At 45.9% G+C, this 27,223-nt stretch overlaps 1 protein-coding gene and 1 non-coding gene across 3 annotated transcripts in view; both read left to right on the forward strand.

Annotated features, from left to right (window-relative positions):
* LOC147463784 (uncharacterized) overlaps positions 1 to 27,223 on the forward strand; it is an 89,233-nt gene that overhangs the window by 15,205 nt on the left and 46,805 nt on the right. The gene's annotated exons all lie outside the window — the stretch shown is intronic.
* On the forward strand, positions 24,158 to 24,231 carry TRNAE-UUC (transfer RNA glutamic acid (anticodon UUC)). Its single transcript has one exon. It is a non-coding gene; the product is annotated as a tRNA-Glu (tRNA).

Below are 27,223 nucleotides of genomic sequence, written 5' to 3' on the forward strand. Positions count from 1 at the left end.
CTCCTTCCATCCACTTAGCATCCATTGGTGGATAGTTTCTGAACTTTACCAAGTAACGCCTAGAAACCTTGCCTTTCACTTTCCTTTCTTTGTGTGCCAAAATCTGTTCAGGGACCAAGATCTCGTCAAGTTCCTCGACTTCCGGCTGATCTTCAGCTGGCATATCTTCTGGCACATCACCCACATAGGGTCTAAGAAGACTCACATGAAACGCATTGTGAATCTTCCAACTGTCATGCAATTTCAGCCTATATGCAACATCACTGATTATGTCGCATACTTGAAAAGGCCCATAGTAACGCATGCTGAGCTTTGGAAACAGTCTTTCCTTGCCCTTCATCTTCTTTAACCTTGCCTTTTCAAAGCGTAAAAGCACCCAATCACCAAGTGAATATACCACTTCACGACGGTGACGATCAGCTGCTTTCTTTTGCTTTGCCTGAGTCCTTTCTAAGGCCACTTTGACCTTCTTGTACATTTCATCCATGTCCTGAACATACTTATCTGCTTCAAATATCTTGTCCTTTGTATGCAGTATGGGAGGAACTTTCTTGCCACCTTCAACTATCTCAAAAGGTGCCTTGCCAGTTGATGAATGCACTGTATTATTGTATGCATACTCCACCAATGGCAAATACTGCTCCCACTTTCCTTTATGCTCTGACACATAGCACTTCAGCAGATCTAGGACAGTAGAATTTGCCTCTTCTGACTGCCCATCTGTTTGAGGATGAAATGACGAAGAGAATTTGAGCGTGGTGCCCATATTCTCAAACAAACCTCTCCAGAACAAACTTGTCATGCGTGGATCACGGTCGCTAATAATCGACTGTGGCATGCCATGATACTTGAAAATATTGCTCATAAACAAGCGTGCCATCTGATCTGGCTTTATCTTCTTCCTGACAGGAATAAAATGAGCCTGTTTGCTGAATCTGCAAATAATGGTCCAAATACCATCATTTCCTGTCTGCGTTCTCGGAAGATCAAAGATAAAATCCATAGCAATACTTTCCCATGGTTTATTTGGAATAGGTAGTGGTTGCAATAACCCTGGTGCCTTTTGCCTGTCAAACTTGACCTTTTGGCATATTAGGCATTCTCGCACAAAGGCATCCACATCCCTTCTCAATGTAGGCCAATAGAAGAATGTCTCTACCGCTTTAACTGTAGCATCGATACCACGATGCCCTGCATACGGTGGGACATGACTCTCTTCCATAACTTTGCGTCGCAATGGCTTTGTGACACACAATCTGCCATGCATCATCATGAACCCACCTTTGAGAAGATAGTGTTCATGACGTTGTCCATCCATTAGCTGCTCGAAGACCTTTGCAAAATCTTCATCATTTGCATACTGTTCTCTCATATCATCAAGTTCAAGATGATAAGGAATCGACACAGCTGAAATTTGTGGCTTCCTTGACAAGGCATCGGCCACAACGTTCTTCTTGCCTTCCACATGCACAATCTGAAAATGGAACATGGAGAAGATATTTGCCCATCGCATATGCTTCTCAGATAACTTTGTCTGTGTCAAGAAGTATCGCAAGGTCTGATGGTCCGTTTGGACAACAAAGTCTGCACCTAGCAGGTAGTGTTTCCAACTTAAGAGCGCATGAATCACAGCCAGTAACTCTTTCTCATAGACCTGCATGGTCATCTCTGGCCCTTGCAAAATTCTGCTCTCATAGGCTACTACCCTGCCATCTTGCATTAGCACAGCACCAATGCTACTACCGCAGGCGTCGCACTGGACCACAAATGACTTCCTAAGATCTGGCAACACAATGACTGGATCTCAAGTCATCTTTTCCTTTAAGAGATTAAAAGCTGAAATCTCTTTCTGTGTCCATCTAAAGGTGACTGCCTTCTTTTGAAGAGCATGTAAAGGTGAAGCAATCTCAGCGAAATTTCGGATAAACCTTCTGTAATAGGAGCATAGTCCCAAAAAGCTTCGGACATCATGCACCGTCTTCAAATTTGGCCATGACTTGATCGCTTCGACTTTTGCAGGATCCATTCTGACACCGTCCTTTGAGACAATGTGTCCCAAAAAGTGAATCTCTTCCAGAAAAAACTCACTTTTCTTTGCATTGATGAGCAACCTATGACTGCGTAGTTCTTTGAACACAATGGCCAAGTGATGCCTATGCTCCTCTTCATTCTTTGAATAGACTATCATGTCATCAAAGAACGTACCAACAAACTGCTGGTGTGGACGGAAAATTCTGTCCATCATCCTATTAAACGTAGCAGGAGCATTTGTGAGACCAAAGGGCATCACTAAAAATTCGTAAAGGCCAAACGTCGTTCTAAAAGCAGTCTTGTGCACATCCTCTGATCTAATGCGGATCTGATGATACCCACTCTTTAGATCTATCCTGCTAAACATAGTTGCTCCTTCTAATTTGTCCATAATATCATCAATTCTAGGTATGGGAAACCTATTCTTGATGGTATTCTTGTTTAGTGCACGGTAGTCGATGCACATACGCCATGAGCCATCCTTTTTCTGCACCAACAACACTGGAGAACAGAATGGAGATGAACTGGGCTGAATCAGCCCCTTTTCTAACAGCTCCTGTACTTGGCCCATTATCTTTTTCTGCTGAGCCGCACTAACCCTGTACGGAGGCTTATTTGGTGGGCTACTGCCTGGCACCAAATCTATCGCATGGTCCTCGGGTCTCTCTGGCGGTAATTGAGACGGTAATGAATCGGAAAAACAGTCACTATACTGTTGTAAAAACATTGACCTTTCTTTATCTAGCACAGATAAATTTGATTCATCACAATCTGACACTTCACGTGCAAAAACCAAGTACGCAGAAAGATGCTTTTTCATTACAGAAGTAATAGCAGAAGCTGATACAGTAGGAATAGACTCCCCTTTAAGCTTTACATCCAGAATGTGAGTCTTTCCCCTGCTCTGTACAGTGATCTTTTTGTTGTAGGCATCCATGATTCCCTGTACACGAAACAACCAAGGAATACCTAACAACACATCACATCCGTCCAGTGGCATGATGTAAAATTCTTCAGCATCTACATAGGACTGGATATGTAGACGCAACTTTCCAATGATGGGTGTCACAGCCTCTGTATGGCCAGGACATGCCAAACCTGCCTCTGCTGTATACCCCATCTCTTCAGGTCTGATTCCCAACTTTGAAGCCAATTCTGGGGAAATAAAGTTGGCTTTGGCACCTGGATCAAAGAAGATAAGCACTGTTTGATCCCTAACCTTTCCCCATGCCCTGCAAAGCTCACTTGCATCTGAATTTGGCTTGTCGCCCACCATATCTGGCACTAGACCAGCCATGGGCTTCTTTCCTTTCCTGTCCTCCTTGTCTTCAGAATCAGCTGGCCTTTTCTTTGTAGGACAGTTGTAAGCAATGTGGCCAGGCTGCTCACATATAAAGCATTTGTTCTCTGTCCTTAGGACCTTCTTTTGCTCTTCTGACTTGCGAGGAAAACGTCTTTTCCATTTCTTTGCTGGTCCTTTTTCTGATTCAGCCGTAGCTTTGTCTTTCCCTGTGTTGGCCGACTCCTGAGTCCCTTTAGGAGCCTCATTGGGAACGTGCTTCTTGGCTGAATTTTTCTTGCCTGATCCTGCCTTGACGCCAGTGTTAAATTCACAATCTTCTCCCTTGAGCAAACCATTGCCAGTGTTTGCTACCTCGATGAGCTGCGTCAAAGTAGTGACTTTTGTCTTCGTGCAGTACTTTCTCAATCCTTTAGGTAGGCCACAACAGTATTTTTCAATCTGTTCTGTCAATGGCACAAACCTATAGGAAGTTACTGGAAGTAGAGCTTTCCAAAACTTCCGATTGTAATCATCCAGATTTCTGCAAGTGGCAGCATTAAGCTGATGCCATTCTGTCATGACATTTGCTTCGAAATCATCAGATAACCATGCTGCTGCAAAAATCTGCTTAAAGTAAATCCATGTGGACGGAGCTTGCCCTTGAAGCAATAAAGTTGTCCACCATTGTCCCGCATTCCCTGTCAAGAAAGTGGCTGCCTTGCGGACCTTTGAAGCCTTTGTAAAGTTTCCCCCTGCATAGGCCTTGTCAAACTGCTGGAGGAATGAAAGAGCCTTCTTCTTGTCATCAAACCCTGTAAAGGTCGTGAATGACACTCCTTTGCCACCTTCTTTGTACGGAGTTGGCCTCTCCAGCGGCGTTAAATTGTCATATGGAAGTGACTGAAACATGGGAACACTATTAGGGTTCATCTGTGTTCCTTGGCCGCTATTAACTTGACCTGGAAATGCCATATTTGGCTGCTGATTTGTAATTCCAGCCATACCAAAATTTGCCTGTGGCATCCCGAACTGTCCCTGTGTGCTCTGAAACCCTGGTTGCATACCCATGACACTGTACATGGGGTTAGGCATCATCGTTTGAGCACCCGCAAACACTGTTCCTGGCGTATAAAACTGATTTCCAGGTGCATGACCAGCCATGCTCTGGAATACCGATCCACCTCCAAAATAGCCAGGGTGTACTGAAGGTGGTGGGAAGACCTGTTGCATAGCCTGTAGGTTGCTTACCTGCCCATTAGAACCAGCTATAGGCTGCTGAAAGGTGGCGGGCTGAATTGGTACAGCTTGAAAGACTGGCATCTCAGCCACCTGTTCTTGCACCTTAGGCATACGTTGTGGAGACTGCATGTTCTCCGTCAAGTGTACAGGTGTTTCCATTGACTGTGCGGTATGAATCACCTGTGTTCGAGCCTTAACAGGCTTTTGAATATGATCCAGTGACCCAACTTGCTGAGACGGAACCGGAGGTTGCAGAAAGACTAAAAACCTCGGATTCTGCATTACTTGTGTAAACATAGCCACAGCAGTAGCCAACTGGGTCCTGAATATATCATCATCAGTCTGTGGTGGTCTTGAGGACTCACCCACTTCATGTGTCTGTTGACCTTGTGAAGAGGAAACCTCTTCAGTCACATCATCTGGTCTGTCAGCCATAATTACAATTCCCTGTGTCTGGTCTATGATCCCCTGTGTCTTCAAGCCCAAAACTGACCAAGGCTCACTTCTATGGGAAAAAGTGATTTAATCCCGTCGATGGAACCATGAAACCGGCCTGTTCAATCCAAAAAAGGGCGGTAGACTTTACTTTAAACCTTGATTTAGCTTTCACCCATTATTAGTCGTCTATTTTACCTGTACTTTCAAGACACAACAAAGGGGAGAGGGATACAGGCTGCTAGATTGCACCTGTATGAGTAGACGGACACCAGATTGGCCCCTAACTTAGGCGCCCCTTTCGGTATTTCTTTATTGTTCAAAAGAGGGAATAAACGCTGTGGTTCCTACAAGCTGCCCCGCACAAACTCGGCTGAATTTCCACTGTTCCAGCCCGATTTCGGCAGCATAACTGTACTAGAACCCTTCACAGTCAGTATTCCCACGCATTGGCTGACTTTCCCGACGCATACGGGCACTTTGCAAAACCTGGCGAGAATCTGCAGCACGCTGAATTCTCTGTTTTCAGCCCTGAAAATGCGCCAGATCACCTGTACAGCGGTCCCTTTGCGTCCCCGAACCTCCTGGGGGTATTAGGGTCCGTTTAGGGCCAAAACCCTAAACCTGCAAAAATACACAGCAGGCTGTAATTCACTGTTTCGGGCTCCGTTCCGCGTGCCGGTCGCATCCCTAGCAAGTCCTCGAGCTCCCGCACCTGTAGGGCTACTTGCCCTTTGAATCGGACGAGATTTCTGGCGTGAAACCTCTCCGAATTCACCTGTACCTGCAGGGGGATTAGCCGCTAGCTAATCCAGTACCTGTGCAAGAGGCTCTTGCCTCGGCAATCGCGCATGAACCCACACAACTGTACATTGGTCAAATGAAGAGCCCACTAGAGGGGCATAACATACTGCCAAAGGGGAGAGAGAGGGCAGTGCGTAGCGTGCAGGGCATCACTCCTGGCACCGCACTGTGCATAAGAGGGAAAGCAAGCACTCCATAGCTCTTAACCTGTGACAGAGACTTGCAAAATGAGCCTCCCAACTATAAATCACGTTTTTGCCTTCTCTATAAGTAGTAAACTGGCCTCAAAGTGCCAAGTGTCACTCATTTGTGCATTTTCCTGCTTTAGACCCTCGGGTCTAAAAATATCTCACCTGCAGCCTCTGTTGACTTGGCCACAGAGTAACAAAATGATCCCCATGTCAAACTGCACGTAATGACGCGAAGACATTTTCAGGTCCCAAAATAGCAGTTCCCTAAATTTTAGGAGATGCTGCCATTGTATCTTTCTAGGTCATCCGACCCTCTTTGTACACTGCGGCCACACCCAGAACTGAAATGTAGCCTCTGTAGCAAAGGATTCCACTTTGGCTAGTCAATGACCCCACTTGGCTAACCATAGTCCTTGTCCAACCTTAGTGCTCTCTTGCCCTCAGGCCTGGACTCCCTCTGGACAGTTCCACACTAGCTATGCAATGCAGGGCAGTTAGATTTCCCGAGGGGTGTTTCCAAAAAGTGAAAGTAAATAGATAATAAGAAAGAAATCAACAAAAAGGATAGATAGTAGTCACACACTGGTGACAGTCGGATCGTCTACCTTAATTTGAATAAAGAAATACCGAAAGGGGCACCAGTCTTTGGGGCCTACAGGGTGTCGGTCTCGTGTGCGCAGTGACATTCTAGTCGCTGGACGCAACTGTGTTCTCTTCCCTTCTTAGTGCTCTGTGTAAAGTTAACAGGTAATTGAAATAGTACTGCCCTCTACGTTGTACGGGCCGGTTATATGGTTCCATCGACGGGATAGTCACTTTTTCTTCAAAAAGTGCAGCGTGGATTGTTGTGGGTGAAAGCAACATAGAGCTTGTCGATATGGCAGAGAAGAGAGACCAAGTACCTGAAGAGGGATCTTCCTCACATGGCACAAAGAAAATTCCTTCAACTCTTCAAGAAGAGGACAGGAATTCTTACAGGCTCCGACACAGGGTTTTCAGCCTCCTACACAGGGCATGACTGAGCCGTTGCAGGAAAAGGAGATTTCCAATGCGCAGAGGACTCATGATGCTCGAGGGAAAGCCCATGTGGTTGAGCAACTAGCGGTGTCCAATGATCCAAACCAACTTGCTTTAGCTGGACAGGAACCGTTTGTGAATGGTCAAGGGAGCAATGAACAGGCTGTGCGTCAGACCCTTCCATTACCTAATACTTATCCTGGTTATTTTGGAGGTGGTTCAGTGTTTCAAGCTATGGCTGGACCTTCCACAGGTTATATGCCAGGGAATGTTTTCGGGACAATGCAAACAGGCATGGGTAACCATATGTACGCGAACATGGGTGTCCAACCAGGTTTTCAGGGTGCCTATGGTCAGTTTCGAGTGCCTGGAACACAATTTGGTATGGCTGGTTTTTCGCAGCCATACGTACAAAATGCAGATATGACAGGGAAAACAGTTGATGCGAGTGCTGGAATGAACACTCATGGAGCACCATTGTTACAGGCACCTGTTTATGATAATGTGGCTCCTTTGAGTCAGCCTAAGGATTACAAGGAAGGTGGGCAGGGAGTGAAGTTTGAAACTTTCAGAGGAACTGAGGACCAATTAAAGGCTTTGACCTTCATGCAGCAGTTCGATGCAGCTTATGCTGGAGGCAACTTCACGGAATCTTCAAAGATACGCAAGGCTGCCACTTTCTTGAAAGGGAATGCGCTTCAATGGTGGACCGCATTGTTGAACCAGGGTCAAGCCCCAACAACGTGGGTTCAATTCAAACAGCTTTTTGCGCCTGCATGGTTGACAAACACTTTTGAAGTGGATGTGATGACAGAATGGCACGAGTTGAATGCTAAACAGTGTGCGAATTTGGAAGAGTACAATAAACAGTTTTGGGCCGCACTGCTGCCAGTCACCTCTTACAGGTTTGTGCCATTGTCAGAATAGATTGAGAAGTACTGTTGCGGATTGCCCAAGAAAATCAGGGACTACTGCACAAAGACTACTGTCATGAATATGTTTCAGTTGATAGAGAATGCAAGAGTGGCCAGCAATCTGTCGAAGGGAGATTCCGATGGATTTAATAGCCACAAGAAAGGGTCCCAGGGCAAACAGTTTTCAGCCAAGGGCAATGTTGCAGCAAAGCCTTCTGAGTCTCCTGCAAAGAAGCCCTCCACTCAAGAAGCTGATACGTCCAAGAAGCAGTCTAAATCTTCTTCGGAACGAGGACAAGGACAAAAAAGGCATTTTTCTGGCAAAACTTTTCAAGAAAGGAAAGCTCTTAGGGAGGCCAAGAAATGCTACATTTGTGAACAGGAAGGACACTTTGCAAATGAGTGCCCACAGAAGAAGTCACAGGATAAGGATGACAAGTCAGACCATAAAGGGAAGAAGCCAAAGCAGAGTGCAGGACTTGTTCCAGATTTGGTTGGAGACGAGCCAAACAGATGCCACGGAGCTGTGCAGAGCTTGGGGCAAAGTTAGAGACCAGACAGTGCTGGTTTTCTTTGATCCAGGAGCCCGTGCAAATTTCATATCACCAGAATTGGCATCAAAGTTGGGCATTCGTGCAGAGGAGATGGGTATGACAGGCGAAGCAGGTTTGGCATGCCCAGGACATTCAGAGCCTGTTACTCCCATTCTGGGAAAGCTTCGTCCGCACATTCAGAGTTATGTCGATGCGGAAGAGTTTCATATTATGCCACTTGAGGGTTGTGATGTGTTATTGGGTATCCCATGGTGTTACAGGTTGCATGCTATGGTGGATACTTACAACAAAAAGATTACCCTTGTACATAGAGGAAAGACTCATGTCCTTGATGTAAAGCTTAAAGGCGAATCTGTTCCTGTTGTTTCTGCTTCTGCTATTTCATCTGTAATAAAGAATCATCTTTCTGCGTACTTGATCTTTGCAAAAGAAGTACCTCAAGTTGTATCTAATTTGTCTACCTTAGATAAAGACAGGTCAACTTTTTTGAGTGGTTTCAGTGATTGTTTTTCGGACTCTTTGCCAGGGGAGTTACCTCCTGAGAGACCTGAGGATCATACTATAGATCTTGTGCTAGGTTCTAGTCCACCGAATAGACCACCATACAGGGTTAGTGCAGCCCAACAGAAAGAGATTATGGGTCAGGTCAACGAGCTTTTAGAGAAGGGGCTGATTCAGCCCAGTTCATCCCCTTTTTGTTCGCCTGTACTCTTAGTGCAGAAGAAGGATGGTTCATGGCGCATGTGCATTGACTATCGCGCCTTGAATAAGAATACTATCAAGAACAGGTTCCCCATACCGAGGATAGATGACATTCTTGATCGGCTTGAGGGAGCGTCATTGTTTACAAGAATAGACCTAAAGAGCGGGTATCATCAGATACGCATTAGACCAGAAGATGTCCATAAGACTGCGTTCAGGACAACATTTGGTCTCTATGAGTTTCTTGTCATGCCATTTGGTCTCACAAATGCTCCTGCCACATTTAATAGAATGATGGACAGAATTTTTAGACCACATAGAAACTTCGTGGGTACCTTCTTTGATGACATGATTGTCTACTCAAAGTCTGAAGAGAAGCATAGGGATCACTTGACTGCAGTTTTCAATGAGCTACGCAAGAATATGCTACTCATCAATGCGAAGAAGAGTGAATTCTTCTTGGAAGAGATTCACTTCCTTGGGCACATTGTTTCAAAGGATGGGGTACGCATGGATCCCGCTAGAGTGGAAGCAATTAGGTCATGGCCAGACTTGAAGTCCGTACATGACATTTGAAGCTTTCTAGGCTTATGTTCCTATTACAAAAGGTTCATCCGAAATTTTGCTGAGATTGCTTCTCCACTCCATGCACTGCAAGGAAAAGGAGTTACTTTCAAGTGGACAGCCAAGGAAATTTTAGCGTTCAAACACTTGAAAGAGAAGCTGACTTCATATCCGTTAATTATTTTGCCAGATCTTTCTAAACCTTTTGTGGTTCAATGTGATGCGTGTGGCCATAGTCTTGGTGCAGTTTTAATGCAGAATGGCCGAGTAGTCGCATATGAGAGCAGAATTCTTTTGAAGACTGAAAGAAACTTTCAAGTCTATGAGAAAGAATTGCTGGCAGTAATTCATGCTCTCACTAGTTGGAAACACTATTTGCTAGGGGCTGATTTTGTTGTCCAAACGGATCATCAAACCTTGCGATATTTTCTTACACAGACGAAGTTGTCTGAGAAGCACATGCGATGGGCAAACATCTTGTCAATGTTCCATTTTCAGATTGTGCATGTGCAAGGGAAAAAGAACGTGGTGGCTGATGCGTTGTCACGAAAGCCCCAAATTTCAGCAGTGTCAATTCCGTACCATTGTGAACTAGATGAAATGAAGACACAATATGCTGAAGATTCAGATTTTGCAAGGATCTATGACCAGCTTGTTGATGGGCAACATCATGAGCACTATATGCTTAAGAATGACTTTCTCATGATGCATGGAAAGTTATGCGTTACTAAACAGTTACGGCCAAAGATTTTGATGGAAAGTCATGTTCCACCTTATGCTGGGCATCGTGGAATTGATGCGACAGTGAAAGGGGTTGAGGCATTCTTCTATTGGCAAGCTTTGCGTCAAGATGTTCACACATTTGTAAGATCATGCTTAGTATGCCAAAAAGTCAAATTTGATAGACAAAAGCAACCGAAATTGTTGCAGCCATTGCCGATCCTTGATAGGCCATGGGAAAGTATAGCAATGGACTTTATCTTTGATCTTCCAAGGACGCAAACAGGAAATGATGGGATTTGGACTATCATTTGTAGGTTCAGTAAGCAGGCCCATTTCATTCCTGTTAGGAAGAAGATAAAGCCAGAACACATGGTCAAGATATTCATGAGCAATATCTTTAAATATCATGGGATGCCTCAGTCAATTGTCAGTGACAAGGATCCGCGTATGACGAGTCTTTTCTGGAAGGCATTGTTTGAGAACATTAGCACTACGCTCAAGTTCTCTTCTTCGTTTCATCCACAAACTGATGGACAGTCAGAAGAGGCAAATTCTACTGTCTTGGACCTACTCAAATGTTATGTCTCAGAGCACAAGGCAACTTGGGAACACCATCTCCCATCGGTTGAATATGCTTACAATAACACTGTGCATACATCAACAGGTAAGGCACCATTTGAGATAGTGGAAGGAGGAAAGAAAGTCCCACCCATTTTGCAGACTAAGGACAAGATATTTGAGGCAGACAAGTATTTGCAAGATATGGATGAAACATACCGGAAGATAAAGATTGCTCTTGAGAAGACTCAGGCTAAGCAAAAGAAAGCTGCTGATCGTCACCTTCGTGAACTTGTATTTTCACTTGGTGATTGGGTACTTTTGCGCTTTGAAAAGGCCAGGTTAAGGAAAAGGAAAGGCAAGGAACGCTTGTTTCCTAAGCTCAGTATGCGATATTATGGTCCTTTTCAGATTTCAGAAAAGATCAGCGATGTAGCTTACAGGTTAAAGCTACCAGAAGGCTGGAAAATACATAATGCTTTTCATGTCAGCCTTCTAAGGCCCTTTGTTGGTGATGTGCCAGAGAATATGCTTGATGAGGAACAACCCGAAGTGGAAGAATTGGATGAAATCCTTGTTCCTGAGCAGATATTGGCACATAAAGAAAGAAAGGTTAGAGGAAAAGTTGCAAGACGCTATTTGGTGAAGTTCAAGAACTATCCATCATTAGATGCCAAATGGATGGAAGAGTCTGAATTGCTTGATTCACCTCAGCTCTTGCAATTGTATCTTGAAGCCTTTCAAATGGAACCCACAACGACTTGATGCAGGCTTTTTGGAGCAAGGCAAGAGCATGGTTCATGATGCTCAAGAGAGTAGTTAAGCAATTGTATCTACTCTTTCCATACAGAATTTAGCTAGAGAAGTTTGTGCTCAAGAGTACGCTAGAAGACTTCTATGCTTGATATATGTGTCGTAGCCAGGTTGGTGGGATTGTTTAATCATCCAACGCTACATTTCCGGAAGCATGTATATCTTGGATTCCCATCATAGAATATATGTGATATTAGGAGATACTGCATGTATTATTGGCATGCAAGCGAGGTCGCTTGCAGTATTTCAAGGGTGGGGTGTGTCACCAGGAGGTGTATTTTTCCCGTTGCCTTCCGTAAATAAGTGTTAGATATATTTGTTTTATTTTTTTACTTGTTTGTCCCGGAACCCTTGAAAAGGTGCAAGTGGACATTGCATGGCCAGTGTGAAACGGCTGCAGCCAAATGGGTTTCGCACATCGGGGATCTAGGTCGGTCAGACAGGGACTGCACGGGCCAGTTAGCACTGAATTCTGATGAGTATGGAAGCTCGTGTGAGCCAAACTGGAATTTGGGCCACTCGTCAAGTCATTGCAACTTTATAAGTTGAAAGGGGCCAGTAAATTAACCCACATTGTAGATGTTGGTCAAATGGTAGTCTTCAATGATGGTAAGGAGACCGATAGGGACGCCATGGAAGCATCTCCTAAAATTTAGGGAACTGCTATTTTTGACCGGAAAATGTGTTCGCGTCATTAGCTCTGGAATGACAAGGGGAACATTTTATTGCTCTGCTGCCAAGTCAACTGACGCACCAGTTGAGATATTTTTAGCAGGGAAAGCCCAAACTCGGAAACTGGGCGACGTGTCAGCCTGTGAGCGATTCTGCCACTCTGGGAGGCAAAAACGAGCTGCATATCAACAAAGGGGACGCCATTTTCAGCCTCAGGTGGATTGTAGCAGGTACAGAAGCTATGGAATGCTTACCTTGCCCTCTATGCACAGTATGGTGACGGGAGTGATGCCTCGCACGCTACATACTGCTCTCTTTCTCCCCTACGTACAGTATGTTATGCCCCACTAGTGGGCTTCTCATTTGACCTATGTACAGTTCTGGGGGTTTATGCGCGTTTGCCAAGGCAAGAGCCTTCTGAACAGGAACCGGATTAGCTAATTGCTAATCCCCCACAGGTACGCACAGTTCCATCACGAAAGATTGCGAGTTTGGAGAGTTTTCTCGCGTGAAAACTCGTCCAATTCACAAGGGAACTGTCCCATTGCGTGCGGGAGCCCTTGGGACACGCGTAGGCGTGTTCGCTCCGCTAAAAACGATCCGAAACAGGGAATTACAGCCTGCTGTGTTTTTCTACAGGTTTAGGGTTTCCCACCTAAACTGCAAGGGAACATCGAGGGAGCCTCGCGAGAGCCTTGGGATGCGTGTACAGGCTTTTGGGCTCCCGGCAGTGAAAAGCAGAGAATTACAGCCTGCTGAATTTCTGTGACAGCTCACCAGAAAGCTTCCAGATATCGAGGGAATCCGTCCTAGACAGGTGTTTTTGACCTACAGGGGTTTTTGCGCCGTTGTGCTGTCGAAATCCGGTCGAAAACCTGCGTTTTCAGCCCTCGCCAGGTTTGGACAGCTTTGTGAAAGCTTGTGCTAAGTGGTCGCATCGTCTACCTTAATTTGAATAAAGAAATACCGAAAGGGGCGCCAGTCTTTCGGGCCTACAGGGTGTCGGTCTCGTGTGCGCAGTGACATTCCAGTCGCTGGACGCAACTGTGTTCTCTTCCCTTCTCAGTGCTCTGTGTAAAGTTAACAGGTAATTGAAATAGTACCGCCCTCTACGTTGTACGGGCCGGTTATACGGGCTCTACATGTGAGGGTAACCTGCCTCAAGGACATAAACAATGTGGAAAGTGGTCACAAGCCTTACATCCATGATGGGGATGGACAAGCCTTCACACACAAAGGCATGGAGAGTGGGCAGGAAGAGTAATGGCCTGGGAGAATCTTCAAAAGGGAGAGCTCTCATACTACGCTTCCCCTTTTTGGAAGAGAAGAAGGAATTCTTGAGAAAAGAGGCCTACTTTCAAGAAGACATGTATTTTCCTCGGTGATGATCTCACTCTCTCACAGCTTGCGCATATGAGAGAGGTAATGCTAGAGATTACGACGGCAAGGGAGAAGGTAAAGATGGCCTTTTATAGAGGTGGTCGGGTGGTGATTGTAGAGCGGCGCTCCACATGACGGTGTGAGACCTATGGGACCACATTGAAGATGGCTACTTGGAATTGTAATGGATCTATGAGGTTGGACGTTGGTGTCACGATTGTGACTATGTTAACAGCAATACATCTACTCCTAGTTGCAGATACGCGAAGTGCCATGCCAAGGAGGACCCCTGTGCTAGGATGGTCACACCCCTTCGCCCAAGAGACGTGCCTCTTCGCCAAAAGCCACACTCCTTCGACGACTGGTCACACCCCTTCGCCCTACGGGTGCGACTCTTCGCCCAATGGTTGCAGCTCTTCACCGAAAGGATGTGTCTTTACGTCTAAAGTCATGTCTCTTCACCAGGAGACGTGTCTTTTCATTTATGTCTCTTCGTCTCCTATATAAGGAGCCCTTGTATCACACATTCAATCAATCAAACACAGAGTCTTCTAAGTCTTGTTTCTAAGTTCAGTTCAGTTTCTTAAGTCTTAATCATGAGTTTAAGTACTTAATTAAGGATTAGCATCTAGAATCCTCACAGTTGGTCGCTTTGAGAATAGTTTCAGAGACAAGGACATTGTTTTCTTCTTAGAGACTCATTAGGCCCCTAGACAGCTTAGGCCACATGTGGTGGGATATAGATGGGAGACAACCCACTGGACAGTCGCGAGATTTGAGCATGGGAGTGGTGGTTCAAGAGGAGTAGGAGTGCTATTTAGGGAGGAGTTACAGCCACTGCTACATATGGTACGTATAGATGATCATGCTAGATACATGTGGGTGAGGGTGAGAGCTGATGAAGGCCGATTTCTATACATTGCCTTATGTTACTTCTCCCCCAGAACGTCAGTATATGCTGCATTCAGAGGACAATTGCCTTTCTCTATACTAGATGATGATATATGGGAGTTTTCTCGGGATAAGTGATACCATCCTCCTAGGGGACTTCAATGTGCAAACGGGAAACTCTCAGACAGTCTTCGACGACACTTCAGATGAGATGCTTAGAGAGCCGGATGTGAGTTGGGGCTTGACAAATGCCCACATGTTAGAGAGCAGACGGAGTATGGGAGATACCTCACGAAGATGACGACTACACATGTGCTACTCGTACTTAATGGCTTACAGCGATTTCCAAGAGCAACTCGTTTCACATGCTTTCCACACAGACACAGGGCCAGTACAGTGGACTATATTATGACACAGCCGAGCTTTATTCCTTGTATTCAGGATTTCATAGCCAGACCAGTGGGCATAGTAGTGGATCATGGTCTTTTGACATCGTCTGTTTCATTTCAGTATAGTACAACCGAAATATCAGGAGGCAGGTTGTATACCTGTTGTACATCTACACGAGAGACTGACTCGGTTTATACTGAGGAGATCTATAGCCGTCTATGCACAGTTGGTCCTGACCTCTCAGTGGAGAAGTGCACCACTTTACTGAGTGAGACACTGCATGGTGCAGTATGAGAGGCATACCCACACACTTAGCCGGGTCGAAGGCGACATTTTGGGAGCATGCCCCATAATAGTTGGTATAACGAGGAGTGCAGAGAGATGAGAGCCCAGTTTCAGAGGGATCTTTTAGGAGTCATCATTTACAGACAATCTCGGATTGTTTCCCGGCGCCTTGTGCAACAAAAGAAACGAGCTTACTTGGCCCAGATGGAACGAGACTCGTATCAGCTGTTCTTAAGTAGAGACTCAAGAGGCACGACGATTATCTCATGAGCACTCTCCTCCCCGAGTGATTACTTCTCCTGATGTGTGGGCCAGTATGCGTCATCGTTATATATGGTTCCTCGATAGGACCCCCTTCCAGAACCTATAGAGCCATGCCCACCTACCAGTGCCTTCTTTACCATTGAGATGGTAAAGAGAGCCATTGACAGGATGAGGACCCATATGATCATGATGGTCTATTAGCAGAGCACTTTATACATGCTAGACATCTGCTGGTAGAGGTTCTTGCAGTGTTATTCAATCGTGCCATGTGTGAGGGGTTACCGGAGACGTGGGAGTTTGTCTACTGTTGTGCCTATCTTCAAAGCAGGTGACCTACAAAGCCTGGGAATTACCGCACTATTATGGTTGTGCACACATTGGCACGGTTGTATGCATGCATTCTTCAGCACCAGTTGAGTAATTGGGCAGAGGGTGAGGGTGTATGAGCAAAGGGCAAGGCCGGTTTCAAGAGGGGTTTCTCCACTCTTGATCATATTCTGACACTCAGAGCCATCATTGAGGAGGGTAGGTCACATGGGAGACGGATTTTTTGTAGCTTTGTGGATTTCCGCAAAGCATTTGACATGGTATCGAGAGCTTGATTGATGCGCAGACTGCAGGAGATGGGGGTGCCCATAGTGTTGATTTAGGGGATTATGGCTCTATACAGATCAGTGATCGGACATGTATGCACTTCGGAGGGGATATCTGATTTAGTTCACTCCACCATTGGGGTGAAACAGGGTTGCTGTCACAAGACGGGCATCACGTGCCAATAGAAAAGAACAGACTGAACAAACTTTTAGCACTTCAATAACAATTGAACTGAGAGAGAGAGACGACACGCGACACGGAGTGGCGAAATTCCACCCTAGAGAGTATTGGCCCCAAACCTTGGCGCCCCTTTGTGTATTTCTTTATATTGTATCAACACAGTACAAGCCAGTACTCCAGACTCTGCACCTTCTCCAGGAAGCATGCCAAAGAATGAGCCCTAGCCTCATACTTAAAGGCCCTTGGCCTGAAAAATAGTTATAGTAAAAAAAGCCTTTAAAACTCAAAAGCTTCTGGTCCAAAAAGCAATGCCAAAAGCTGCCAACGTAATTTACGAAAATCTGTACAGCCTACCACGTCATCAGCCAGCACAAAACGCGCAAATCGGTACAGCCTGCCACGTCATCATGTCAGCGCAATTTTCTTCTGTTACTTGTTCTTATTAGGGTTTAGGCCCCTTGGCCACATCTGTAAGTTGGCTCCATTCTTTAGGCTTTGACACGTCAGCAGTTTGTTACATCTCCCCTTCTTAAAAGAGAGTAATCGTCCGGGATTACAACATATCTGCAAAACAACTCAAGTTAGCTAAAAACTTTCCGAGGGTCATTCTGAGGGACAATCAATTTTCTCTTTTTATTAAGGAGTTAGCTTCTCCTTTCTGCTCTTTTGATCAAGGAGTTAGCTTCTCTTTCGGCTGTTTTGATCAAGGAGTTAGCTTCTCCTTTTTGCTCTTTTGATCAAGGAGTTAGCTTCTCCTTTCGACTGTTTTGATCAAGGAGTTAGCTTCTCCTTTCTGTTCTTTTGATCAAGGAGTTAGCTTCTTCTTTCGACTGTTTTGATCAAGGAGTTAGCTTCTCCTTTCGTCCAGATCGGAGCTCTTGATATTCCGACGTAGTAAAATTAGCCATCACACCTAGACCGTACTGATCTTCCACGGGTGTCTTGATGCACTAAAATTACATACCCAGGTTATCTCATCCAATTAGGAATATTCAGTAATTGGCACATCACAATGCAACACAAATGCTTACATATGCATGTTACAAGACACAACAAACAACGCTGCTGAGCACTCCCCCCAGACAAACGGTCTGCGGTATGAAGCTACTCAACGACTACCTCGTCACTCTCCCCGCAAATAACCTAAAAAGGTCCGGGCCATGAGCTCGTACAACCAAACGCTCCCAAGACCACAGTCTGCATCGCTTGGAGGTTCAAGCATACAACCAAACGCTCCCCAGGCATCGGCTTGCGTCGTTCGGAGGTTTTCTAGCATACAACGGAACGCTCCCCAGGCATCGGCTTGCGTCGTTCGGAGGTTTTTTAGCATACAACGGAACACTCCCTAGGCATCGGCCTGCGTCGTTCCTAGGTTTTCAAACATATAACGAAACGCTCCATAGGCATCGTCTTGCGTCGTTCCGAGGTTCAAACAATACCAAAACAGTATTTCTCGCTTCTCCACCCGGGAGTAAAATCACCGATCATTGAAACCAATATCAAACCAGAGTCAAACAATTCAAATCGGCACCAAAAAAGGTTCAAAACAGATACCATCCATTTCAAACAAATTCCAAACAGGATCACCAAACAAGATCAGACAGAACTCAAACTTAAAAAGAAATCCCGATATCAGTCGAGCTCGAAAAGTCGACCGACTTTCAATCTTGAAACCTGCACCAAAAATTAGGGTTAGGTTCCTTTCATGAGGTGGTTGCGGAGCGCAGCATGGTCCATCAGCTCTTGGACAGACAGTGTTTCTTTGGCGGCGATGGTAGTCCCAAGAGATAGCAATCACATGGAACCTCCAAGGTCATCTGCTCGTGAAGAGACATCTACTGAGAGATGTCGAGAAATTTCAAGTTATAATCTGCTAGGGTTTCCGTGGCAAGCATTTCAAGATACCCCACTCTGCCAAAAGTTGCACTCCGAAGGAAGATGTCAGAAACTATATAACTTCGGACAATTTTTTTTCTTGAAAGCTTGCCAAGTACTTGGAGTGTGCGGCTTGGTAGCTATAGACATCAACATCGGCATGGCATTGCTTTTGAGAAAAACAGTGACTCGAAACAAATATTGGATCCTTCTTTGCAAGTGATCTTAATGGCTTATGCCCTGTAAGACATGAGCGATGAAGACGGGAGTGCGCCCGATGCGCGATGAAGTAAGGGTGGGAGTGACTAAAGGAGGGCGAAGATACCTCAAATAAAATTCCAATAGCTCTCTCTTCTCTTTTGTAGGACCGGTATGCTTTCAAAAAAGCACACGCCTGATGCTCTAATACCACTGTCACAAGACGGGCATCACATGCCAATAGAAAAGAACAGACTGAACAACTCTAAGCACTTCAAATAACAACTGAACTGAGAGAGAGAGAGAGAGAGAGAGAGAGAGAGAGAGAGAGAGAGAGAGAGAGAGAGAGAGAGACAACACGCGACACGGAGTGGCGGAATTCCACCCCAGAAGAGAGTATTGGCCCCAAACCTTGGCGTCCCAAACCTTAACACCACACCACAGTGGATCAGGAAATCAGCACCGACTTTCACATATGGTCAGGAGATTGTAGAGTATACAGATGCATACACTTACCTTGGGGTTGTCTTCACTGGGCCGAGGTTTAGAGCAATAGAGACTAGACCGACTAGAGGTTGTGCGGCCTTGGGAGGCCTGGAGAGGATGTGTTCGCAGGTTCAGTTCTAGGAACCTCGAACAAAGTTATGGCTCTTTGATACTTTAGTAGTCCAACTATGTTGTATGGGGTGCAAATATGGGGACCTTCTGTAGGCCAGGATGGTTGGAGACGTATGGAGAGGCCCTTGGTATCTATGATCTCTCAACTGATCAGAGCCAAGGCCTCTGTACCTCACGCTATCATTTGAGCAGAGGTAGCTGCCCCTCCTATGGAGATTGAGGTGCTTACGAGATCAGTCTCCTTTGTGCACAGCTTGTGGGATACTACTAAAGACATATATGCTAGACTGGCCCTTGAGTCTTCCAAAGAGTTAGCTCTTCTAGGTTACACTTCATGCTGGTATGCACAAATGACATCATGGTTTTAGACGCATGGCTTCACCATGGACAGGCTGCCCCCTTTCCAGTACTCTCTTCAGGCACCGTAGATGTCTCTTACACGGGTGGAGATTACTAGACTCATTCGTCAGGACCTGATCCAGTTGGATACCAAGAGGACATGGATAGAGCCGCCTCAAGAGTTGGGCACGAAGATGACTTACTATAGGGAGCATCTTCTCCACCTCACAGGAGATGGGTTTGTGATTTGACCCAGCTACATGGACACACATATGTCTCATGGTTTACGGTGTGCCATTGGTCAGATACGCACATCCTCACATCAACTGGAGATTGAGATTGCGACTCATAGATTTAGAGGGATACAAGCAAACAACAGGATATGTCGCTTATGCCAGCTAGAGCCAGAGACAGAGCTACATACATATGTCATTGCATAGTGTACTACGAGATATGGGCTGTCTCCATTGCTTATTCAGAGAGGGTTTCAGTCCTTTCTCTAGGATCATGAGTTATGAGGATCAGGAGTGTCTTGGGCTATATCTACAGATATAGAGACACTTTACTGGGGAGAGAGAGAGAGAAAGAGTTCCAGAGATAGATTACAGATTTCTTTTCACTAGATATGTGACAGCTAGCTGTAAAGTGCAACGGAATGAATGTTTGAACTTTGCTCAAGATGAGTGCTCCAAAGTGTGCTCAAGGTTCCTTTTTGTTCTTATGGAAGGTAGAGCCTTTCGTTCTTAATGAGAGAGTTCAATGATCATAACAAAGTGAATGGACATTGTGCGTGCAAGTGTATGAGAGTGAGAGATAGAGAGAGAAGAGAATACGACACCAGAGACGTAAAACCCTCCTCAGAAGGCCCCACTCTCGTCGGCGAGAGTGGTCTACTATTGATTGCACAAACTGGTACAAACTGAATGTATGTGATTGATGCAAGTCTATGCTAGGTCGATGTCGACGACGGGGATGACGAAACCGACGCTAGGGCTGAAAACTGAAGCTATTCATCTGCTGTCCAAAAACGCCCATGGCTGAAATCTGCTGAAAATAAAAAACGCTGATTTGGGGGCTGATTTCAGCTGCTGAAAAACGCTGCTTGGGAATGTCAAAAAACGCTGAATTTGTGCTGTCATGCGATGCTGAGAACCTGGGCGATGATGGGGATTTGGCAAAACGCCAATGTTGGGGGTTGTAGGCGATGATTATCTTGATAAAAAATGCCAATGGCTTAGGTCCTATGGTGATGAGTCCTGTTGAAAACGCCAATTGCTGGGACTGTTGGCGAGGGTGCTTGCTGATGAAAAACGCTAGGGAAGTGGAAGTCTTGCTTGGAGGGAAAACCACCACGGGGGTTCTTGCTGAGAAGTTGCCTGTTGAGCGATGGAGCTCCTGTTGCCTCTTCTGCCAATTAGTGCTAGCCTAGGTTTGCTTATATACAAACTTACTCAATTTGCCCTACCTACTTTCCAACAAAAGTCACTTAAATATAATAAGTGAAAAATGTCAAAAATAGGGAAAATAGGCTAAATGTACTGGAAAATTCCCTTGAAGGATTCTGATGGGAATGCTTATGATCATGCTGTGTGCAACCAGAGGATATGCATCTACACTAAGTGTCTGGACATACACGGTCTGCGAACAGACTCACAAAAGTGCCAGATCACTTCTAAATCTAGACTGACTGGACTGACTGACTGAACCCTTTTTGTGCTGTAGCTTCTCCACGAACACATAGGGTTGGATGTGTCACGTGACACCAGAGGAGCAACCATCACTGCAGAGCACGACCCTCACTCATTCGGTTGTGAGAGTGCGCATGTGGAGAGAGAGAGAGAGAGAGAGAGAGAGAGAGAGAGAGAGAGAGAGAGAGAGAGAGAGAGAGAGAGAGAGAGAGAGAGAGAGAGAGAGAGAGAGAGAGAGAGAGTCACGGGGACATTGTAGTTGTTAACTATGTCATGAGGACGTGGCAACTGCTAACTTTAGTTGTTGGTTTCTTTTCAATGGGTTTTGTTTTACTTTTGAGGCCCTCTTTTTGAAGTAGCAAACGGTCGGACATTGTATGGCCAATGTGAATCGTAGTTTCACCCGCATATGGGTAGTGGTCGGCACTGGAATTCGTATAGTAAGAGGATGTCTAGGCTCAGAGCAAGATCATGTAGGTACCCCCGTCGCACTTAGCAAGTTGGTGGATACTAGGAAGTGAACTCAATAAAGGCCTAAAGTCAAGGTGGGACAAGTATCCGACAGTTGGGCCACATGGCACTTTTGGATGCCGTCCCAATGAGGATAGATGGTCAGATGACCAGTGAGAGCCCAACGGAATCATTTCCTAAAATTTAGGGAACTGCTATTTTGGGCCGTGAAATCTGTTCGCGTCATTACCTTTGGTATGACCAGGGAAACATTTTACAACTCTACCGCGAAGTCAACTGAGCAACCAGTTGGGAGATTTTTAGGCGGCAACCCCGAAACGGGCAAAACCTTGTAAATGCGCCAAGTGGCACATTTCTGTGCACTTGCCTCATGTAGAAGAAGTGGCGCTGAATTTTAAGCTGGGAAGAGGCCTCATTTGCATTTTTGTCACAGGTTAAGAGCTATGGAGTGCTTTCTTTCCCTCTCATGTATAGTGTGGTGCTAGGAGTGATGCCCTGCACGCTACACACTGCTCTCTCCCCCCCCTACGTGCAGTAATGTGATGCCCCACAAGAGGGCTCTTCATTTGATTGATGTAGAGCTGTGTGGGTTCATGCTTTTGTGCTGAGGCAAGAGCCTCCTTGAGCAGGAACAGGGGTAGCTAGCTGCTACTCCAAAGCCGGCACCGGTGAAGGTCATAACCTCACCGTACAGGTGCAAATTCAGCGCTGTGTATGTGCAGAAAATTGATTGTTTTTCAGCCATTCGGACGCCAGAACCTTTGGGAATCGTGCCCCACTGGCAGAGAACAACTCGGGGACTGTTTAGGGCTGGAAACAGGGCAAAAACCAGTAAATACAGCGACCTGAATTTACTGTTTTTGGGCAGGAATCAGAGGGATTACACCATGCAAGTGAGATCCAACAGGGGAATTTATTTCGCGCAAGTTTTGGGACTGTTATGTTGCCGAAATTTGGCCAAATCAGGTAGTATCTAGCGGGATACAGGTAAAGGATTCCCTGGACTCTACTTTGTAATTTACCCTCTCAAAGTATAAAGAAGTACCGAAAGGGGTGCCAATTTTGGGGCCTACAGGTTGTCGGCGTTTGCTCGGGGCATTCTAGCTTCCGAGCCGTGTGTGTATTCAAGTGTTAATTCCTGTCGCAGGTTTCCTTTGCACGTTCTCTCTGTGTGTGCTTAAAGTAAAGAATTTCGTGTGAAAGCCAACACCTACCACCCTACAAGCCGGTTTTGAAGGTTCCATTGCCGGGATATCAATCACTTTTTCCTCAAAGAGTGAGCCTCGGTTGTTTTGGGTAAAGACACAGAGTGCATGAATGCGGGATTACACTATGGTTGACAAAGGGAAGGGCATTATGGAAGAGGGTTCCTCTTCGAAGGACAAGCAGGAGATTCCTATGGTCTTCGAGATTGGCGAGAACTCATGGCCACGTCAGACTGTACCTCTTGTCAATGTGAATGTCCCTCCAGTAGTACAAGGCTTTATGACTGGGCAACTTGAGGATGATGCGTTCAAGACTCAGTTAGTTGCCGCGGTGAATGTCTTTTCGTAGCTGGTGTAGAATCCAAGGTTTATGGAGTTCTTGCAAGCGCCACCAGTGCAACAACAAAATAGGCAACCTACACCGTGTACGGAGCTTGTTGAGGCTCAAGCCCAAGTATTTATCCGACTCAACAGGAAAGGGAACACTCGCATGTTGCGGAATCAAGGGCTTCAAAACAGGTTCCTCGTTTGCTTGAAGAGGTGGCTAGAGCGTCTATTCCACGGGCTATGCCAGTTCAGCCCGCCACCTTTCAGAGCCAGCATGCTGTCTTGAATGGATAGGGAAATCTCAAACGTCCTCGTTTGCATCTATATCGTACATGCTTACTGTCAACACTGATGTATTCAACACCTGTCAACACATATACGACACATACATGCTCATTGTCAACCCTGGTGTATTCAACACCTCGTCGACTCATGTATTGCCTGCGTGTGAACCCTGTCCCAATGACATAGTGGTAGCTTCGCACTCTGCCATTGCTTTGAGTCACTAACTTTCCAATGACAAAATGGTAGCTGCACATTTTGCCACTGTCTTATAGTACACGTTGGATCCCGTAACACTTTTGAGCATACCCAAACCGACAGTTTAAGAATGCAGTTACACATGTACTCTTCAATAGAAGCAATCACTGTATTCTTGACAAACTGACAAGAAATACTCACTTCTATAGCACTAATCAAACTTTTGGACATTCCATAAGAGCAATTGCCAAACTGATAATCTGTACAGCTCTAACATTCATGTAACAGGTATTTGATTTGAGCTCACTTTAAATACCATGTACATCATTTGTTTCAGAAGCCATTGTCACACTGACAATTCATGTAGCTTTGAAACTCAAGGGGTCAAGGTAGGTTGCAAATCGAAGGCTTCCAGGTAAAGTGATAACACAGTTGGTGACTCTGCAAGTTCACCTTCTTCCATCCACTTAGCATCCATTGTCGTCTAGTCCGGTTAGGATATCTGGCTTTCACCCAGACGACCCGGGTTCAAATCCCGGCAATGGAACCATGAAACCGGCCTGTTCAATCCAAAAAGGGCGGTAGACTTTACTTTAAACCTTGATTTAGCTTTCATCCATTATTAGTCGTCTATTTTACCTGTACTTTCAAGACACAACAAAGGGGAGAGGGATACAGGCTGCTAGATTGCACCTGTATGAGTAGACAGACACCAGATTGGCCCCTAACTTAGGCGCCCCTTTCGGTATTTCTTTATTGTTCAAAAGAGGGAATAAACGCTGTGGTTCCTACAAGCTGCCCCGCACAAACTCGGCTGAATTTCCACTGTTCCAGCCCGATTTCGGCAGCATAACTGTACTAGAACCCTTCACGGTCAGTATTCCCACGCATTGACCGACTTTCCCGACGCATACGGGCACTTTGCAAAACCTGGCGAGAATCTGCAGCACGCTGAATTCTCTGTTTTCAGCCCTGAAAATGCTCCAGATCGCCTGTACAGCGGTCCCCTTGCGTCCCCGAACCTCCTGGGGGTATTAGGGTCCGTTTAGGGCCAAAACCCTAAACCTGCAAAAATACACAGCAGGCTGTAATTCGCTGTTTCGGGCTCCGTTTCGCGTGCCGGTCGCATCCCTAGCAAGTCCTCGAGCTCCCGCACCTGTAGGGCTACTTGCCCTTTGAATCGGACGAGATTTCTGGCGTGAAACCTCTCCGAATTCACCTGTACCTGCGGGGGGATTAGCCGCTAGCTAATCCAGTACCTGTGCAAGAGGCTCTTGCCTCGGCAATCGCGCATGAACCCACACAACTGTACATTGGTCAAATGAAGAGCCCACTAGAGGGGCATAACATACTGCCAAAGGGGAGAGAGAGGGCAGTGCGTAGCGTGCAGGGCATCACTCCTGGCACCGCACTGTGCATAAGAGGGAAAGCAAGCACTCCATAGCTCTTAACCTGTGACAGAGACTTGCAAAATGAGCCTCCCAACTATAAATCACGTTTTTGCCTTCTCTATAAGTAGTAAACTGGCCTCAAAGTGCCAAGTGTCACTCATTTGTGCATTTTCCCGCTTTAGACCCTCGGGTCTAAAAATATCTCACCTGCAGCCTCTGTTGACTTGGCCACAGAGTAACAAAATGATCCCCATGTCAAACTGCCGGTAATGACGCGAAGACATTTTCAGGTCCCAAAATAGCAGTTCCCTAAATTTTAGGAGATGCTGCCATTGTATCTTTCTAGGTCATCCGACCCTCTTTGTACACTGCGGCCACATCCAGAACTGAAATGTAGCCTCTATAGCAAAGGATTCCACTTTGGCTAGTCAATGACCCCACTTGGCTAACCATAGTCCTTGTCCAACCTTAGTGCTCTCTTGCCCTCAGGCCTGGACTCCCTCTGGACAGTTCCACACTAGCTATGCAATGCAGGGCAGTTAGATTTCCCGAGGGGTGTTTCCAAAAAGTGAAAGTAAATAGATAATAAGAAAGAAATCAACAAAAAGGATAGATAGTAGTCACACGCTGGTGACAGAACTGGATACTAGGCTATACACCCAGTTTTTCCACCACCCACGGTACATCCTGGGTATTTCGGGGGTGGATCAGTGTTCCAAAGTATGGCTGGTTGTGCGCCTGGAAGTCAGTAGTACATGCCAGGAACAGTGTTTGGGGGTATGCAAGGCATCATGCCAAACCCCATGTATGGAAGTATCGGCATGCAGCAGGGTTTTCAGAGCAACCACGGCCAGTTTGGGGTGCCATAGAGTCATTTTGGCATGGCTGGTTTTTCTGGACAGCAGCCAGATATTGCACCTCTAACGCAAAATGTGAATGACCAAGATGTGCCGATCATGCCTACTACAGTGCCCATGTTGCAGACCATTCCTTATGACAACTTGGGGGCACTAGAGAAGCCGAAAGCTTACAAAGAAGGTGGTGCAGCTGTAAAGTTCAGTATCTTCAGTGGTTTCGAGGATAAGACAAAGGCTCTCACTTTCCTCTAGCAGTTTGATACAGCTTATGCAGGAGGGAATTTCACAGAGGCCTCTAAAGTAAGGAAAGCTGTCACTTTCTTAAAGGAATTGCAATGCGCCTACTTGGTGGACGACATTGTTAATGCAAGGACACCTCTTGGGTTTACTTCAAGCAAATGTTTGCATCTGCTAGGCTGTCAAATGAAGTTGAAGCTGACGTCATGACAGATTGGCACCAGGTTACTTCAGCTTTGTGCAAGAGCTTGCTGGAGTACAATAGGAGGTTTTGTAAAGCGTTACTCTCAATGACCTCCTACAGATTTGTGCCATTGACAGAGCAGATAGAGAAGTACTGTTGTGGGCTGCCTAAAGGGCTTTACGATTACTGTACAAAGAACAGATTGGCTACCCTCACTCAGCTTATGGAAGTTGCGAACACTGGTCTTGCCTTGTTGAAAGAAAAGGACAGTGGGTTTCCGAGCAACGACAAAGGAGGGAAGCAAAAGAAAAATTCAGCGAAGAAGCCCTTTGCGAAAACGGCTCCTGAAGCGTCATCGGGGTCGGAAAAGGCCACCAAAGACAAGGATTCAGCCGGGACTTCTGGAGCGCAGGCAAAGAAACAGAAAAGGAAGCCTTTTGTACGCAAGTCGCTCAAGGAAAAGAAGGTTCTAATGGTTGAAAACAAATGCTTTATATGCGAGTAGGCTAGTCACTTTGCTACCAATTGTCCACAAAGGAAAAGACCAGCTGACTCAAAGGATAAAGAGGACCAGAAAGGCAAGAAGCCTAACTAAACCCACGACAAGTTTGATGCCAGACATGGTGGGTGACAGGCCCAGTACAGATGCCAGTGAGTTATGAAGGGCATGGGGTAAAGTTAAGGATCAGACGACACTCATCTTCTTTGATCCAGGTGCCAAAGCCAACTTTATCTTACCAGAGTTAGCTATGAAGCTGGGCATCAGAGTTGAAGAGATGGGATACACATCACAGGCAGGGTTGGCATGTCCTGGCCACTCAGAGTGTGTTACTCCCATCATTGGAAAGCTGCGTCTGCATATTCAGTCGT

Source organism: Adiantum capillus-veneris, chromosome 2 (assembly GCF_014529385.1).
Source record: "Adiantum capillus-veneris isolate H3 chromosome 2, ASM1452938v2, whole genome shotgun sequence".
Taxonomy (NCBI): domain Eukaryota; kingdom Viridiplantae; phylum Streptophyta; class Polypodiopsida; order Polypodiales; family Pteridaceae; genus Adiantum; species Adiantum capillus-veneris.